General features: G+C 38.0%; 1 protein-coding gene across 3 annotated transcripts in view; it reads left to right on the top strand.

Moving 5' to 3' along the window:
* Positions 1-13,193: 13,193 nt before the first annotated feature.
* The window catches only part of ZFYVE9 (zinc finger FYVE-type containing 9), a 142,981-nt gene continuing 142,196 nt past the window's right edge, over positions 13,194-13,978 (top strand). For all 3 annotated transcript variants that reach the window (XM_044238227.1, XM_044238226.1, XM_044238228.1), the window contains exon 1: positions 13,194-13,295. The gene's annotated coding sequence lies outside the window, so the exon portion shown is untranslated. The remainder of the gene's footprint in view (positions 13,296-13,978) is intronic.

Below are 13,978 nucleotides of genomic sequence, written 5' to 3' on the forward strand. Positions count from 1 at the left end.
GTTTGTCTCATTTTATATCAAACTATTGGGATATATCTGTTAAGAATCTTGTTGCAAGTTAAAGCTTGCTTAAGAGAAAAAGGATGTAAGGATACAAAGATATTTCACAGAACCCAGAGGTAGGTGTTGGGGCTGTATGCCTCTGGAACGTGTAGAAGGGTCTGTAATTCATTCAGTTTAGATCAGGAGTGCACACCTGGTTAATAAACTGGCGAGGTTGATCAGTTTTCCTGGAACATGGCATTTAATCTTGCGATAAAAAATTTATGTGTGTGCATGAGGTGAGAGGTGGGCAATTCTAGGATTCTCTTAGCAAATATAATCTAAAAGATATGTATTATCTAAAATTCGAGGTATGGACTTGGGCTAATACAGAATTAATATAATGATTCCAGTCATGGAACAAAAATCTCTGTGCTACTTTAGGGATGTTTTATATCTGAATAGTTTCTGGCCATTTATCATATATACACAAATTCATCTATCTATATGGTCTTGAGTCTTGTTACTGCAGAGATGAGAATTGTACATGTTCCTTGTTTTAGTGCTAATCTCAAATAGATTGCTGTTTTAGAGTTTCAGTGGAGATACATATATATTTGATACATTACATGTGTTATCATCACATTCCCAAATATTTGTTAAACTGCACTTTTTTGTTTAGTGTATACTATATGAAAACAGCCACCTGATTCTAATAGCTCTTGACTGAGAATTCAAAGTTTATGAAAGATGCCAGATTGATATCCTGGAAATTGAAACCTTGTGTGAATGTGGGGTGGTAACAATGACAGCTCCCATATCCTACTCTCTTAATGTACTTTGATGTGCAGGAATAAAGCTCTTCTCAAAGGTTATCGAATTTCTTTTTTCTGCCACTGAGAGTGAAAATGTTGATATTCAAAGGGTTTTTTAAGGATCAAATATATTTAGCCTTTTCAGAAAGTTTAACTATCAGGTTACTTTTTTTGTTCATGTATTTCTTTTCATTGTTCGGACTTGATTTACTCACTTAAGATCAATGGCCCTGATGGATTATTAATTGTATAAACAAACACTGGCTAGTATTATGGATCAAATCATAGTCTTTCTTTCTCTTGTAATTCTTACACACAGATAGCTTTCTTTCTTTCTTTTTTTTTTAAGATTTTATTTATTTATTTATTTATTTGACAGAGATCACAGGTAGGCAGAGAGGCAGGCAGAGAGCAAGGGGGCCGGGGAGGGGGGAGAAGCAGGCTCCCTGCTTAGCAGAGAGCCCAATACGGGGCTCGATTCCAGGACCCTGAGATCATGACCTGAGCCGAAGGCAGAGGCTTACCCCACTGAGCCACCCAGGTGCCCCACACAGATAGCTTTTTGATATGAATAATAATAGCTGCCATTTATTGAGCACATATGTGTGAGATATCAGATCAGATAAAGAGACACTTTACATAAATTCATTGTTTTTCATCATTAAAACTATCCTGCAAAGCACAGGGTTTTTTTTTTTTTTTAAATGCTCTCAAATGAATGAGGTGTTTGGAAGGAGAAGTTTTTCTGTCAAAACTTGAATTTGGAACATAATCATGAGGAGACTATTTTTGATAATATTTGAAACTTGTTCTTTTTTTTTTTTTTTTTAAAGATTTTATTTATTTATTTGACAGAGAGAGATTACAAGTAGGCAGAGAGGCAGGCAGAGAGGGAGAGGAGGAAGCAGGCTCCCTGCTGAGCAGAGAGGCCGATGTGGGACTTGATCCCGGGACCTTGAGATCATGACCCGAGCAGAAGGCAGCGGCTTAACCCACTGAGCCACCCAGGCGCCCGCAAAGCACAGTTTTCATATAAAGTATAAAGACACTGAGACTTGGATAGGTTAAGTAACTTACTTAAAGCAACCCCAGCCGGGTTTTTTTTGTTTTGTTTTGTAATATTTATTTATTTATTTGACAGAGATAGCGAGAAAGAAGTTACAAGCAGGGGGAGTGGGAGTGGGAGAGAGAGAAGCAGGCTTCCTAACAAGTGGGGAGCCTGATGCTTGGCTCAATTCCAGGACCCTGGGATCATGACCTGAGCCGAAGGCAGATGCTTAACTGACTGAGCCACCCAGGCACTCTAGTTAAGTGCGAGAGCATGAATTCAAACCTGGATTTGCCAGAGTCCTATACATTGCTCTTTCACCAAATTCCACTGACTCCTCATAAAAAAGTTTGATTTGGATTAAGCATCAGAGAAGCAAGTCTATTATGTGTTGGTAATGGTTGATTTAAAATTGCAGTCCCATGGACATTAAGGAGGGCATGTGATGTAATGAACATTGGGTGTTATCTAAGACTGATGAATCACTGAACTCTGTCTCTGAAACTAATAATACGCTATATGTTAATTAATTGAATTTAGATTGAAAAAATAGTTTAAAAAAAGATTCCTTGTAAGGAAAAAAAAATCCAGTCCCAGTTCTGCTAGATATTCCATTGTCATATTCATAGATACTCTTTTTTTTGTTTCAAAGATTTTATTTATTTATTTGACAGACAGCCAGGCAGAGAGGCAGGCAGAGAGGGAGAGAGGAGGAAGCAGGCTCTCTGCTCGGCGGAGGGCTGAGGGCTTTATACTGGGACCCTGAGATCATGACCTGAGCTGAAGGCAGAGGCCTTAACCCACTGAGCCACCCAGGCGCCCATTCATGGATATTCTTGAGTCACACTTTCCTTTTTTAAAAGATGAGTTGTGGGGTGTCTGGGCGACTCAGTTGGTTGGGCATCTGCCTTCTTTTCAGGGTCCTGGGATCGAGACCCACGTCAGGCTCCTTGCTCAGTGGGGAGTTTGCTTCTCTCTTTGCCCCCCACTTGTGCTCTCTCTCTCTCACATAAATGGATGAATTATTTTTTAAAAAATAAGTTGTTAAACTAATATCTGTCTGAAGAGTTGTGATATGGATAGAAAGCCTTGATAAAACATAGTTTAAGTTTGAAATGTTCTTCAATGTACAAATTCCTAATTTTATGTTGGCATTAACAGACTTTGAAATAGTAGGTACATATAAGCCTTAGCAGTCTAGGCACAACTCTGGGATCCTTTGTATGGTAAAATTTCCTAGGTGGAAATGCTTTGAAAGTTAGTCCTTTAGTTATTTTACTTTGTATCACAAGTAGTTAGTGACTTACTCTATGTCAAATACTGTGTTATGTATCATGAATACAGTGATAAATAAGACAGAAGCAGTCCTTATCCTGAAAAACCTCAATAGCCTGAAAGCGAGAAACAGTTTTTAAAAATTCATAATTCAGTTGTTAAGTGCTATGATAAAGGATGTCAAAAGCTGTAGAAGAAAGAAGGGACACCTATTTGAGACCTAGATCAGAAAGGTTTCATAGAAGATGTGATATGTAGGCTAGGATAAGGTGAAGAAGTAAAAATTAGTAAAGTAACAGTGGAAGGGCACAGTATTCCAAGCCTAAATAATGTGTGGAGGCCTGTTTTTTTTGTTTGTTTTGATAACACTTTTATTGAGGTATTATTGACATACCACAAAATTCATTCTTTTTAAGTATATATTCAGTGGTTTTCAGTATATTCAAAGAGTTGGGCAACCATTACCACTATCTAATTCCAGAACTTTTCTTTTTTTTAAGAGAGGGAGCGGGTAGGGGTAGGGAGAGAGGGAAAGAGAGAATCTTAAGCAGGCTCCATGCCTAGTGTGGAGCCCTACTCAGGGCTTGATCTCATAATTCTGAGATCATGTCCCGAGCCAAAATCAAGAGTTGGATACTTAACCAACTGATCCACTCAGACACTCTCAGAACATTTTTACCACACTGAAAAGAAGCCCTGTATCTATTAGTGGTCATTCCCTATTCTTTCCTCTTCCTATTTTCTGGCAGCCACTTATATAGTTTCTATCTTTAAGGATTTGCCTATTCTGGACATTTCATATAAATAGAACCATTCAGTGTGTGGTCTTTTGTAACTGGCTTCTTTCATTTAGCGTAATCTTTTCTTTTCTTTTCTTTTTTTTTTTTAGAGATTTTATTTATTTGATAGAGGGGGAGAGAAAGCACATATAGGGGGAGTGGGAGAGGGAGAAACAGACCCCAGCTGAGCAGGGAGCCCAATGGAGGGCCTGATTCTAGGACCCTGGAATCACGGACCTCAGCTGAAGGCAGATGCCCAACTGACTGAGCCATCGAGGCTCCCCTAGCATAGTATTTTCAAGGTTCATCCATACTGTAGCATGTATTAGTATGAGCACATGTTTTGAGGAATGGAGATGGGCAAGATTAAAAGTTCAATTGATTAGTATAACCAGTGCATAGAATAAGAATTTGAGAATAGAGAAAAGGTGTCATACTAAAGAAGTAAGCAGAAACCAAATCAGATGCAGCTGTGTTTTAGATTTACGGACTTTATTCTAAGGGCAATAGGGTACCACGAATGGTGTTAAGTGCAAGTATAATATAATCAGATTTGTGTTTTGCATTTGCATAGAGATTAGGCTAGCTGGACACAAAACGGGGGCAGGATGAATAGTTAGGATTCTTACAAAAATCTGGGCAACAGGAAGATGTGAGATATGGGAGTGGAAATGGAGAGAAGTGGATGGATTTGAGAGATTTAAAAGGCAATATTGGGTAAGACTTGGTGTTAGACTGAATGAAGAGGTGGAAGGAAGAAGAGAGGTAGTATCTAAAATGTCATTCAAGGCTTTGAGTTGGTCAGCAGAATGGATAATGGCACATAGATGCATTAAGGAGTTGGTTAACTAGATAGGTTTCAGGGTGCTGATCTATGAGGAGTTCTAAAATGGCACTGGAAAGCTGATGAGATGAAAAATGCATTTACCAGAACTCTTAACAGAATATTGTATGTTGTTTAGAGGAAAACTTTGATAAGTTTCCATAAAAGAAGGTAAGATTCCTTCTTAGGTAGTTCCTAAACTGTACTCTAAGAAGCTCAAAGGCTGTTTTATTGAGTGGGGCAAATTTGAAATCAGAGCTGAATAGTTCAGGAGAGGCTGCTATCACTGTGTCTTCTTTTTTGCCTGTACCTTTTATGGTTCTTACCCTTTTCTTTAGCATATTTATGGAAGATTGGATTGAAGAGTATCAAATTGGAGTGCCTGTATGGGTTATTTGGTTAAGTGTCCAACTCTTGATTTTGGCTCAGGTCATGATCTTAGCATTGTGAGATTGAGCCCAGCTTTGGGCTCTGCTTGAGATTTTCTCTCTCCCTCTCCCTCTGCCCCTTCCTCCCTTAAAAAAAAAAAGTATCAAATTACTAACCTGTTACATGTGTCCATTGCAGTGTAATAAATTATACCCAAACACAGTGGTTTAAAACAATAAATTGATTATTATCTCTTCTGCTTAGGGATTGGCTAGTCTCAGCTAGGTGGTTCTCACTTAGGGTTTTCATGAAGTTGTAGTCAGAAGTGGCTGGGTCATGCTTGAGTCTTGCTCATTCAAATATGTAAAGGTTCATAGGCAAAATCACCTACATGTGGCCTTTCCCTGTGGTTTCTCTAGCATGATAATTAGATTCCAAGAGTGAATATCCCAAAAGGACCAGGAAAAAACCGTTACCTTTCATGTCCTAGCTTTGAAAGTTATGTTGTATTCTTCTTGTTTTGCTCTATTTGTTGGGGTAGTCATGAGGTTTTGCCCATGTTTAGAGGAAGGGGACATAGATTTTACCACTCTGAGAAGATCATGTGGGATGGGAGCTATTGTAGTAGGTGTCTTTGCAAATATAATCTGCCTAAATTGAGGGTCTTGCATAGACTAGGATAGGAAACAAAGGAAATGACTTTGGAATATTGAATGCAATTTTGTACATATCAAGTATAACTCCCTGTCATTCTTATTGGTGAAAATGTTAAGAAGTTTGGTTACTAAGCAGATACTGACTTTGATCTATGGTAAATAGTATTAATCAGAGCCAAGATAGGGAACAGTATTTAACTTAGGATGTTTTCTAGTTTATCCTTCATATTTTCATTTTTTTAAAAGATTTTATTTATTTATTTGTCGAGAGAGAGAGAGAGAGAGATCACAAGCAGGCAGAGTGGCAGGCAGAGGCAGAAAGAGAAGCAGGCTCCCTGCTGAGCAAGGAGCCTAATGTGGGACTTGATCCCAGAACCCGGGGTCACGACCCGAGCCAAAGGCAGTGGCTTAACCAACTGAGCCACCCCAGTGTCCCTTTTGTATTCTTTTTTATCCATGGCCAGGATTGTAGAAATTACAGTCTTCCCTAGTTAGCAATGGTTTGACTTGTGATTTTTTTTTTTTTTATTTAACTTTAGGATCATGTAAAAACAGTACACATTCAGTAGAAACCATACTTCAAATTGTGAATTTTGATCTCTTCTCAGGCTAGTGATATGTGGTATGATACTGTCTTGTGATTCTGGGCAGCAGCAGTGAGCCATGGCTCCCAGGCAGCCATGTGATTGAGTGCAAGGGTAAAGAGTGATCTACTTAAAACCATTCTATACCCAAACACCCATTCAGTTTTTTTTTTTACTTTCAGTACAATATGCAACACTTTATTATAAAATAAGCTGTTAGATTATTTTGCCCAGCTGTAGGCTAATATAAGCATGCTTAAGGTAAGCTAGGCTAAGCTATGATGTTTGGTAGGTTAGGTGTATTGAATGTGTTTTGGACTTAAAATTTCCAACTTACGATTGTTTTATTGGGACATAATTCTATCATAAGTTGAAAAAGATCTGTATTACCTTCATAAACCTCTTCTGTTATAAACATGTCCACATCAGAGATTCTTATAAATCGCTTGCATTTTATATTTTAAACATCTTTATTCCTGTCATTGCCCTTATAGGTTTATTTAAAAAAAAAAAACAAACAACTTGGTTTGTAAATTTTAGATGATTCTTCTTTCTCTTTCTCCATATATAGTTAAAATTTTAATCTTCTGTTATATATCCCAGAGAGATAATCTTTTAAAATCCTTGTCTTTCCTGTTTCCTTCCTTTTTCAGTTTTCATATTTGAAAGTAAAAATTTAAGTAGCTTGGGATTTTTTTTTTTTAAGATTTTATTTATTTTAGAGAGAGCCGGGGGAGGGGGGAGGGGGAGGAGCAAAGGGGGTTGGGAGAGATGGGGGAAAGGATCTCATGCTGAGCCTGGAGCCTGATGTGGGGCTCCATCTTAGGACTCTGAAATCATGACCTAAGCCAAAACCAAGATTTGGATGCTTAACTGACTGAGCCACCCAGGCACTCCTAATTTGGGTTTTTATTAATTGAAATTCATGTATCCTTAATATTCTTTCCTTTTAATAACAAATAATAGACATTCATTCCAAGAAAAATTAGGACTATAAAAGATTGAAAAAAAATGTAAATCACCCAAATACTACTAAGAGATTTTTAAATTATATTTTGGTGTATATTTCTTAAGACTTTTAGATTTTGGGGGACAGCCTGGCAGTGGAGTACGCAACTCTTAATCTTGGGGCTGTAGGTTTGAGCCCCATGTTGGGTAGGGAGATTGCTTAAAAATAAAATCTTGAAAAAAAAGAGTTTTAAGTTTTCCCCAAATATGGAGTCTTACCATTTGTACCATTTTATAAATGGCTCCTTTCAATTGACATATAGATTTTCCCAATATTTTACTATTTTAACATCAATGTAACAGTTATTCCATATTTTTCTCTATATCCGATTATTTTATTTAGGTAAGTCTCTAGAATGTATTTACTATGTCAAAGTGCCTGAATTATAGAGTAGTGATAAAATTTTCCAGTTATTGTGGCTGATTGGCTCAGTCAGTAGAGCATAGGACTCTTGATCTCCAGGTTATGAGTTCAGACCCCATATTGGGTGTGAAGCCTACTTTAAAAAAATAAAAATTATCAGTTACATAAATCCTTGTCCCTTTTTTCCCCCTCTTCCACTAGAGAATTCCCCATTTTTGTTTTTCTCTTGCATGTTTTGCTTACTGTCTTTTTCCTACAACACACACATTCACAGATACTTATCAGAGTGGAAGAAATCTTCATCATGAAGTTAATTACTTAAGTATGGACTTCATTAATTTCATTTGATTTACCTTTTCACGAAATATTTTTTGAATACTCTACTGTACCCTGGGTTACAAAGAATGAAGACATAGTCTTTGTTCTCAGTGAACTGACAGTTCAGTGGGGGAGGTAAGACAGGCATTCTGACAATGTAAATTAATTTGGTATGTGCTGCCATTTCTGGAGAGAAGGCATGACATAAGTATAGGATGACTCTTCTAAAACAGTCTATAGGGGTGCCTGGGTGGCTCAGTGGGTTAAAGCCTCTGCCTTCGGCTCGGGTCATGATCCCAGGGTCCTGGGATCGAGCCCCACATCGGGCCCTGCATCGGGCTCTCTGCTCGGCAGGGAGCCTGCTTCCCTTCCTCTCTCTCTGCCTGCTTGTGATCTTTGTCTGTCAAATAAATAAATAAAATCTTAAAATAAATAAATAAATAAATAAATAAATAAATAAATAAATAAAACAGCCTATAGAGAATCAGGGAAGGCTTCCCAGGTTGTATTGAAAGTGAGTTTGAGTTGAGCCTTGGGTAGTGCACATTAGCTAGGTAAAGAAGGGTGGCAAAAGTGTCTCAATATAGGCACAGAACATGCAGTAATAGAGAAGCATGAGAAAGGATCTCACAAGAAATATGGGTATTTTTGTGTGATTGGAGTTTAGGGAAGTAGTGGAAGAATAGGTTGGAAAAGAGGCAGAGACCAAGTTCTGGAAGGATGTCTATTGCCATATTAAAAATCTGGACTTCATTCTTGGGGGAAGAGAATAAGTGAATTTATTCATTAGGTAGAAATGCACAATCAATCTGGGTGGTATTTGTGGTGACAAATGAAGATGCATCACTGACATCTAGAGATGTCCCATTAAGTAGGTGAGATAGGAGGGGGATAAGGTGAGAACTGATGAGGGCTCAAAATACGGCAGTTGTAGAAATAGAAGGAGGGAGATATAATTAGGAGGTACTTATATGGAATCCTTGTCATGGGAGATGTGTTATATGCTATACTTAATTCAATAATCCTGGATATTTTGAATACTTGCTCTATATGACAACACTGTTGGCGTCTTGGGATGAAAGGATAAATAAAGGGTTTCCTGCCTTGAGTGGTTTATTGTGTAGTGGAGTGCAACAGATCATAAAGGGGGAAATCACCATGCAATGTGAAATGTGTTATAAATGTATTCTGAGAACATAGAGAACTAAGTGATTATTCATTTCACTTTAGGAGGTGATATTGAGCAAAATCTTGAAGGCACTCTGTGGAATTTTTTTTCTGTGTATCTTCAACTGTATTTAAAACATTTTATACTGTATTTTATGTCATATATCTCTCCAGTTATTAAATTTCTTTTGTTCCTTTCAAAAACCAATTCCATAATGCCAAAAGGCGATGAAAAAGCTCTACCGTAAAGCGCTCATTCTAGGCAAAATGTACTAGATTCTTAAGAAAAAAAAAAAGGCAAAAAAAAGTACTAGATACTGTTTCTTTCTTTCTTTCTTTCTTTTTTTAAGATTTTATTTATTTATTTGACAGAGATCACAAGTAGGCAGAGAGGCAGAGAGAGAGGAAGGAAGCAGGCTCCCCACTGAGCAGAGAGCCGGATGTGGGACTCAATCCCCTCTATCCTAGGACCCTGGGATCATGACCTGAGCTGAAAGCAGAGGCTTTAACTCACTTTAACCCAGGTGCCCCTAGATACTGTTTCTTATCTGGAAAGCATGTTTCTAGGTGAGGTGAGGAAGGCACTACTTGTTACTTGTCTATTTATCTCTCCCATTGTTTTTCTAAACTATTTATCAGTTTATTTACTAGGGCATTGGCAACTTTTAAGGCTACTTTTCGGAAAGAATGCAGTATTATATTCCATTATGTGTTCTCAAAGATAAGAATGGAGACTTGTGGCTCAATGGGATGGATTGATCCCCCCCCACACACTTATTTTCTTTCTTCCCTAAAACTTCACTGAATGGGGGTGCCTGGGTGTCTCAGTGGGTTAAGCCTCTGCCTTCGGCTCAGGTCATGATCTTAGGGTCCTGGGATTGAGTCCCGCATCGGGCTCTCTGCTCAGTGGGGAGCCTGCTTCTTCCTCTCTCTCTGCCTACCTCTCTGCCTGCTTGTGATCTCTCTCTCCGTCAAATAAATAAAATCTTAAAACAACAACAACAACAGCAACAACAAAACTCCACTGAATGATAGGAAGAAACAACAGAAAAGGAAACAACATTGGGTGGGAGGTTTCAGTGAATGGAAAAAGTAAAATAAAGGTCTTAGAACTGAAGAAGCAATACATTGTGGAGGGAGATGTGATGAGAAGTAAGTGTACATCCCCACAGAACCTTAAGGAAACTTGTGGAGGCTCTAGGAATCTCTAAAGGCTTACATGAGGTTTAGTGCTGAAAAAGAAATTGGTTGGAAGTCTGTACAAGAAGCGGTTAGATACGCTGGTATTCTGCCCTAGTTTATGTAGCCAAGTAATGTTATTCTTTGTCCTGCAGGAAACTTAAAGATTTATTTTTTGAAAGAATTGAATTATGAAAGCTTTGAGCTGAGGGATTCTAGGCATATCAAAAGATAGGAATGAGGCACAGGGTTGAAAGTAGATTGACTAAGGGAAATGTAGTGTGAAGTCACAAATGTGAAATTGACAGCAATTTCTTCCTTGTGTGATTTTCCTCTAGACACATTTAAGCTTCTTGGGGTAATGTATGGAGTTAGGTAGGCAGTAATTTAACCAGACTTAAGGCTTTGCCAGCTGAGGCTAAAGGTCAGAGGGATAAAATTCCAGAAGAAAAAACTGTTTGAGACAGTTATATAATATTATTGGACTTGCCTCACACATCAAAACAGATATAGACATAAAGGATTTGCCTTTGAATGTAGAGTTAATTTTATTTGTTAAAAAAAAATCTTCAGTTAAATAGTTTAATTAGAGGTGAGGACCTTACTTTTGCCTCATTTATTTTGACCTTGGTACTTTTCCTCATATAGCCATTTCCTATTTCTGATATGGTTTTGTTCCTTATTTGATAGATGTAAGCGTGGTTCTGAGTATCAGCAGCACCTCTTATTTAGAATGTAACAAATGCATATTTGTTTCAAGTTCTCAAGATCGGAAAAATTTTTTTTAAAGATTTATTTATTTATTTATTTGACAGAGAGAGGGAGAGAGACCACAAGTGGGTAGAGAGGCAGGCAGAGAGAGAGAGGGAGAAGCAGGCTTCCTGCTGAGCAGAGAGCCAGACATGGGGCTTGATCCCAGGACCCTGAGATCACGACCTGAGCTGAAAGCAGAGATTTAACCCACTGAGCCACCCAGGCGCCCCTGGGAAATCTTTCATCAGTGGTTTTCATTCCATATTTTTATTGGCCTCTGGAAACTTGAATTTTAGCTTTTTTCTTATTCTCCATTTTTTAATAAGTACATCATTTTCACATCAGGTAATGGAATTATATTTGCAATAATGCCAGGAAATTTTTTTAAGTGCCTATTATCTTTAAAATTAAGTGATATTCATTAGGTCATATGTAAGATACTTTCCTGTTCTGAAATGCTATGATTATTTGTTAGATATTTTATATGGATAATGTTGGGTCCGTAATCAAAGGAGCGAGACTGATGCAAAGCGAAGGTCAAGCAAAGCTTTATTTCTCGCCAAGCATAGAGAATCAGACCTACTGGCCAGGGCCGTCTCTGCCTTACAGACTAGCTTTTAAGGGCAAAGGCCATGTGGTTGGGCCTGGCGACGCACAGGTGGCCAATGAGTTTGTAACACACAGAGAAAGCTACACAGTCATGCTAGATCACACATAAGTGACCAATTGAATCACAGTTTACCCTATAGTAGATATTTGAACTAGCCTATCACCTTGGTCAGAATTGGTGCCCAAAAGACACCCAAAGGGCGGGGCCCATACTCCTTGGTAGCTAGGGAGACAGTATGTGCCCCCGCTGATTGGATACCTCCACCTGGCCTGCCCACCCTTGTATTTGGGCTTTGTTACCTGGGACTGGTTTCTTGGACTTGTTTTTAAGTAAGTTCTGGGGGGTGGGGGGGCAAGGTCAGTTTAAGTTTTACTGCATAAAAAACAAAATCACTGTTTAACCGGATGGAGCTGCTCTGGCTAAATAGGCCCTTACAGATAATATGAGATTCTTAATTTTATTCTGATTACAATTACTAATCTTGTTCAAGACTAAATGAGGCTCTTATAGAGTTTTAAATTATCTCTTAGCAGCTACAAAGGTATTTAAATTGGACTATTGTAACTTCATGGATATTGTCATATATTCAGAAGAAGGAAATAACATTTGAAGAAGCTTTGGCAGCTTTGTTTTTTGCATACCTCTGACAGTAAAGGTTAATATTGGGCTAGTAAGAGCCATTGCTTCTAAACAATGGAAGAGGGCTGGAATCATACGAGATTCCATTTGTAGGGAAAACAGTTGTTTGGCAATAAAAATCTTAATGGGAAGCCTCTGAATCTCAATTTAAGGATTCTGTATGTACAGAAAAAAAATCCCACATCCTAGTAAAGCAGCAGTTTTGCTAGCTTTGAATTCTTGGAGGGCTTATTGTAATACAAAATAAGTGATATTTTTATGAATTAACATTGCTAAAACCTTTGGGTAGAAAGTGTCTGCCTTTAATATTTCACTTTGTATTATCCATGGAAAATAAGAAATGTTAAAAAAAATTCTTTTTTTTTTTTTTTTACGATTTTATTTATTTATTTGTCAGAGAGAGAGGGAGAGAGAGCGAGCACAGGCAGACAGAGAGGCAGGCAGAGGCAGAGGGAGAAGCAGGCTCCCCGCCGAGCAAGGAGCCCAATGTGGGACTCCATCCCAGGATGCTGGGATCATGACCTGAGCCGAAGGCAGCTGCTTAACCAACTGAGCCACCCAGGCGTCCCATGAAATGTTAAAAAAAATTCTTAACTGTTTATTGAAATGTATAACTTTTGGCCTTCTTACACAATAAAATGTGACTGCTGCATTTCATGCTGGCTAGGTCTTTGAATCTGAAGATGTAACTGTAATTTATTATTTAAGCCCATAGTTTTCATTTGTTTGGCTATGATAGGTTTATATGGAGAAAATTAGGGCTTATTCCTTCTGCAAATGTAATGAGCAATGTGTGTCTTTTTTTTTTTTTCCCCTTTAGGATCAAACAGAACACACTGAATCAGCAGGAGTGGCTGGTGGTGCGGCAAGAATCATGAGTAAGCACAGGGAAGTCTGTTCCGTATCACGTGTGTAAGGGGAAAAAGGTAAGAAAACCAGTGTTCTGTTTCTATTAGAGATTGAACTTAAGAAAACAACTCAATCTATAGGAAGTAATGCTTATGTATATATGCTGTTTGCTTCATTTATAACATTGCCTCTTGTTAAATCAAGAGTGTGGTCTTAAAAAAAGACTTGACTTAAATCCAAAGCAAAGGGGTATTTTTAAATTACTGTTGAATTATGTCAAAAATTATAATTTCTCTGCCAGTGCTTGGTTATTGGAGTCAACTTCCATTTTCAAAATAGGAAGGTAATTTCAACATGAAAAAGAACATGGATTTGAGCAATACTGTTAAGAGAAAAAAAAATCCAATTAATCTTTATTATTATTATTTTTTAATTAAAAATTTTTAAGATTTTATTTATTTATTTGATAGACAGAGATCACAGGTAGGCAGAGAGGCAGGTAGAGAGAGTAAGGGAAGCAGGCTCCTGGCCGAGCAGAGAGTCCCAGGCAGGGCTCAATCCCAGGACCCTGGGATCATGACCCGAGATGAAGGCAGAGGCCTTAATCTACTGAGCCACCCAGGCGCCCCAAATCCAATTAATCTTATTTCTATTTCTTAGTCATCATGCAAGAGTTAAACAATTAAAGCTGATCTGGGGGCCGGGAATCAAATATAAATTTAATTAAATTATTTTACTTTGTATTTTTAGACTAACCGTG

Source organism: Neovison vison, chromosome 2 (assembly GCF_020171115.1).
Source record: "Neovison vison isolate M4711 chromosome 2, ASM_NN_V1, whole genome shotgun sequence".
NCBI classification, from domain to species: Eukaryota; Metazoa; Chordata; class Mammalia; order Carnivora; family Mustelidae; genus Neogale; species Neogale vison.